The sequence below is a fragment of the Malus sylvestris genome, chromosome 3 (genome assembly GCF_916048215.2).
Source record: "Malus sylvestris chromosome 3, drMalSylv7.2, whole genome shotgun sequence".
NCBI classification, from domain to species: domain Eukaryota; kingdom Viridiplantae; phylum Streptophyta; class Magnoliopsida; order Rosales; family Rosaceae; genus Malus; species Malus sylvestris.
The window spans coordinates 28,677,098-28,683,253 of record NC_062262.1 but is presented as its reverse complement, the minus strand read 5'-3'; positions in this window follow the sequence as shown (position 1 = coordinate 28,683,253).

Below are 6,156 nucleotides of genomic sequence, written 5' to 3'. Positions count from 1 at the left end.
TCTGTTTTAGTAGTCCATCTTTGAGAGAGCAAAGAGAGCTGCAGAGAGCAGAAAACTGAGAGCAGAAAAGAAGAAGAAGGTGCTCTTCTTTTTGGTTAGCAATCATCCATCATAGTTATTGTTGTAATAACTTTGAGCTACATGTATAGAGAAGAAATTATTCATTATATTTCTTTCTCTATTTGTTTCTGTGGTGTGTGAGAGCTATTGGGTGTATTGGGTTATTTGGGTTGTGAGATTGCCAACACTTTGTAAACTCCCATTTGGTTGATAGTGGATTATTGGGTGAGCTCCTACTGCTCCGAGGACGTACTCCAGTTACACTGACTGTTGAGGAACCTCGTTAAAATCTTGGTGTCTTTAATATTTTGTTCTTGCATTTCATTTGATATATTTCCTGTGGGTTATCAAGAGTTGGTTCCATAAGGTTTGGTGCTATCTTAGCACAACAACACATATATGTGTGTGTGTGTAAATCAAAGGACAAGAAAAGAAGAAAAAGGAATTGTAAACGCTGAATCTTATTCTATAAACAAAAATAAGTTGAGAAGGTCACATCTTGTCAAGACTTAATCTACACAAAGTTACAAGAAGTGTACTTATATAAAGAAATAATGAAGCAAACAGGAAAGCAATCTTATACCCTAACAAGAAGCGGGAAAACAATCAGAATCCTTATTCAATTAGAAAATCCTAATACATAAAATAGCAAAATACCACAACATAATAATGAATTGAAATTGCTAAACCTACTACTTTTCTACAATCATTGATACAACTTTATCAAAGTCATTATTAATTGAATAAGATACACCATAGACAGACAACAAGATAATACATTGATCATTGGAAGCCTACATACATTTGATGATCATTTACACGACGGTGATCGAAGTCTTCCATCCAAAATTGCTTAGATCCATCCATTATCCCTGGACTTAACCTAAACATGAGAATACAAAACTCCATCTGACTGAGAGCTCCATCTCCATCCAAATCACCCTCCATCAACATCCACAGAAGCTCATCATCTCCCATGTCATACAATCCCAGCAGAACGCAGTTCCTCTTCAAGCTTTCAAAAGTGATGAGCCCCTTCTCGACATCCATCAGCAATCGAAACCCACTGCAGAGCTCCCCGATAAACCCCTCGTCTCCCATCCTTGCAATCATGGATGGAAAGTAGTCCACAAATTCAACTGCACTCATGATATTTTGATAATGATGATCTAATGCTATCATGATTAATGAAAAATTAGTATCCAAAACTAAGATAATCGAAAGCTTTATAAGTGACCCAAAAGAGATATGGATGATGGAGAATATGGAGGCCGGAGGGGGTTATTTAACGAGTGAGGAGTGAGGAGTGAGGAGTGATGAGCTGAGGTGCGAATATATATAAGGAAAATAATATATCTATAAATTATTATTATTGTGACTTTCTTGTTAGCCCATTTTAACTGTTAGCAGCAACTTCTTTCCTTCTTTTTTCTTGGGTTGTGTGATGAAGCTCATCTCCTTCCTGGAAGCTGCATCGGATCTCGGGGATTTTATGCCTATTGGTGCGATTATACTAAGTAATAAACTTTAGCTCAGTATAGGAGAGGAAATTACAGATAAACCTTACTAAATTAATGCTTTAATTTTTTTTTTAAATTGCAATTAGATACTCTATCTATCTTAAATTTACGAGTGATGCTGCTGTTGTTTTGGATAACTTATTAGCAGGAGCGTCATGGCCAAGGGCTAGCTGTTTGTACTAGCTAGCTCTAGAAGTACAGTTTTTTTCTTGGAAAATTGGCCAAGAACCTTGGAAAAATTTTATTACTAAAATAATTAGTTTTTTTTGTATGTTATCAATATCTTTATGGTTTCATTGTCTCTTTAATATTTGATTGATTTATTATCGCTGTTTTTTTTTGTCAATAATTGATTGATATATCATTACTATTTGATTTTTGTTAGTTAAGTAATTAAGATTTGACATCCGATCAATTTAGTCAATCTCTGCTTGAGTTTGTGACACAATTTCTTTTAAAAAAGGAGAAAAGAAAAACACTAGCTCTTTTTAGTAGAGCGATAACGTTCTTAGGATTATCGGACAGTACGATGGACTGCTGAAAATGTGAAAAGTGTAACAATTTCATAGAATCATTTATGTTAGAGAAGGTGTTGTTAATGTTAAGGTGTTATAGTACGAGGGTAATAGACTCTCCATAAGTCTCTATGTAATTTCAACAATCTATTCAATGAAAGTTTTCCTTTCTTCTTCAATTCTTTCGCCAATTAACAAGCGTTAGTTGATTAAATAGTTAGTTGTCATGGGAAGGAGAGTCGGTGAGAATCAAACTCGCACCAATATACATAAACATAATTGATTTTCACCACTACAGTACAACACTAACTTAAATATACGCCAACGAGGCTAACCACAAATTGACCTGTGATGGGAAGTGTAAGCGAGTACCCCACTTGCTGCCTTATATTTTATAGGTAGGGGAGTTTGTGGTTAGTATTGGAGCCTTGGCTCGCGATGGAGTAACCCACTCTCCAACAAATTAGGTCCACTTGGATTTCGTTAGACGCTTGAGAAAACAAGCCCGATCACAAGAAGCCGTTGCATGTTGATGATGCCATGTTTGGAATACTCTAGATAAACCAGAAACCAGATAAAGGAGAAATACTTGAACACACACCTTCTAATTCATAAATCAAATTAGATGCAATTAGATGGAGACCACCTACTTTTAAAACTTTAGATTATTGTTCTGCATCTCCCATGAGATTACTCTCTTCACATCTTTTTTTAACTTGCATCGAGCCAATTATACACTAACAATGATGTCAAAATTACACAATGTTGAACTCGTTAACTAATTCTCTTATGGTAATGCTAGGGAGACCAAATTCCTAAATCAAATTTTGTAAATCAAATGATGTGGATGTTGATGATTGGATTATTACTTAAGTGTTGATTAACGTGCTTATTTTCTATTGGTGACACATTATTTGGTTTGCAAATTTCGTTTAAAAATTTGATCTTCCTAGCATTCTCTTTTTTTTTTAATATATCTTTGTGTTTGGGTCTAAAATTCACATTGGCTGGAGTTGATTGATGTCAGCCTAAAATGGTGTGAGTTTCAACCAAGTGGTGCAGTGTTGAAGGAGTGGCCGACTCTTAGATAAAATAGGATTGTCTAAGGACCAAGATTAGGATCCTAGCATGGTCGAGTCCTAGATGAAGTATGACTATTCGAGGATGAGGATTAATCTTTGAATAAAAGTTTGAACTGATCATGATTGGTTTTGGATGGGATTTCAATTGATCCTCAAACAAGTCTAGGTTCATAATTCTAGTTCAAGTCGAAGAGGGCAAAACTCACTTGTGATAGAGTTTGGTGGAAGAAGGATTTGTGGGGAAATTCTAAATGTTTTGAGATAACATGCTGAGGAATTGCAATACTATCCGGACTCTGCAACTTGGTAGTCTTAGGGATCAAGTAACTTATTCATATAAATACAAGAGGATTGGCAACATAGAGAAGACCTTCAACTTAGCACACAAATCAACGCTCTAAGTGAAACCTTTCACACCATTTTGTGAAAATTAATTGATTTACTAATTGTCAACACGTATTCTGACTAGAGAGAAGGGTTTGGGTTGACAACCAATGACAACGACCGACTTGATAGACAGGGCAATAGTTGTGGAGTTAGTTTGCCTTAGGAGTCTCAACTGACTGGATAGACAAATATTCTCCCAAGTTTGCGGGTGACTATTTATCTCAAGTCTCATCCGATGAAGAGTCTTTGATTCCTTCACCGAAAGAGGACACTTCATCAATGGTCTCGACGAATTGAAGTGTTTTATGATTGATTACTCACAAGTCACATTTGGAGTTCGGCACGCAAACAGCCGAACCACTTTTACAATAAAGACACTCATCTCATATGAGTATCTTTGCCCATATAGTTTGACACCCATTCAGAGGATCTATATTCTCAATATTATAGTTGAGGTTGCCGAATCTAGTGCAGAAGATCCAGAACTCTAAAGTGACTAGCATAACCTTATCTTCAGGTTTTAGAGCCCAATGTCGAGAGTGTTCATTCCTCGGTCAAAGTCGCTTGATTCAAAAGTCAGCAGCGCATTTCACCACACCCACCACGTTCAAGATATTCCCCTGGCCGAGTAGCAATGAAGCCACTGAAGGACGCAATTAGCTCATAATTACTTCAAAATGAGCGCCACGTAGGTTGTGTAATATTTAGGGAAAGGGATCCTCTCAGGATCCCTTCCACCAAGTCCACCCATCCGAGGCATTGAAATTTGATCAAATGGCTACAAACAGGGGGCCCATTTAAAAGTTAACTTTAACCATTGGATCAAATTCCAATGGTCTGAATGAGTAGACGTGGTGGACTTGGTGGACTTGGTGGAAGGGATCCGGTCCCTTTCCAATATTTAGGACCAACACTTTTTGAAGAAGTTTGGACCAACACTTGGTTGTTAAAATATTGCAAAGTTAAGTTTGATGCATGATGATCAATCGATGAGGTAACGTTCACATTGATTTGGTAGCTTCTGTCCAACATAAAAGGGAATTTCCATGCAACTTCCTTCATCCTTTACTTTGTTAGGGTGCAGCCACAATTCTAAATATGTATATTTTAACAGTTCAACGCCACCTCAATTGGAGTAAATCAACCGTACGTAATAGTTGAAGAGCACGTACTACTTATTTGACTGCCATTATCAGAGTTTTGAAAAGTTGTCAAGAATCCAATAGCTCTACCATTGAAATCCAAAAAATAATATGGGTCCCAAACTATATGTGAACATGAAAGTCATGGAGTAAAAAATAATAATAATAAATTATAAAGGCGACACGTGTACTTTTGGGTTAAAAGGATAAAATTACCCTCGAGGCACATCAAGATTCACACGATCATGCAACAAACAATAACGGCTTAATCAAGGAAGAGTCAAAGATGAACAAAATGGTATTTATTCAAAACTCTCTCATCACTCCTCATCAAATCCTCACTTATAAGGTAACTCCCAATTATTCTTTTCAAAGTGGAATTAATTACCAAATTAATTACAAGATATTATTTGACATAATATCTTGCAATTATATTCAAAATACCACCATAAGTGGCCAGTCTCTTTTTCTCCAAATAAGGCCAGCCACATCCCTATATATAGCATTCTTCACACCAAAATGCAAGTTGATTCTCTCCCTAAAAATTCCTAAACACTTTCTCTCTCAAATTCTAACTTTGGCATCATAGATTCTTCGGCCAAAGCACCCCCATTCATCGTGGGCTCATGAGGCTTTTGACCTTAATCTTAGGTGTTATTATTTTGCAGGTGCATTTTCGTCAAAAGAGAAGACGGCGGAAATTTGCATCCACAAATTGGTGCTTTTAGTGAGAGTCTTGATTCACACGCTAGAACAAGACTCTCGCATTCAAAGTTTCTCATTTCTTGTTCATTCGTAGATTTTCGTACGTTCTTATTCCTATTTTTTTTTTATAAAGTTCTTTGAATAAACGAAAAAGAAAAGTACAATGATTAGAAATTCGGAAACCACGAAAAACGAAACTTCCTATGTTCATAGATTTGGATCGAGGGATGGACATCGTGGCGTAGCCCTACCACAATGATCCACAAGGCTCAACGTGACGGCGAGTGAAGTGGCACCACCTCCATGAGGCACCACCATGTCAGCCACCACGGCAACAACCACCGTGGCAACCTTTGGCAACCCTATGACTCATGGTAAGCAACAAGCCTAGACGTCGAGAGCAGACCAAGATGTTACCCTAGCAGCGCAGACCTAAGCTCAACGCACAACCCAAGTCGCCCAAGGTCAGCGCGTTGCCAAGCCAAGCCCAAGCTAGCGCCCACACGGGGGCAGCCCACACACGTGGCCTAATCCGAGATCCAGCCCACTCCCGTGGCCTTCAAAGTAATCTAAACTAGTCCAAGATCGGTTCAACCATCCCGGCTTCAGATTTCTGGACCGACGATTAAACCGGGGGTATTTTCACCTTTTTTCGCAGATTTAACATATCCCAAATTAAATCTCGCGCCCGGAGTCCATTACACTTCCACTACTTAAGGATACGCATACCGTCCAAACTCTTTCA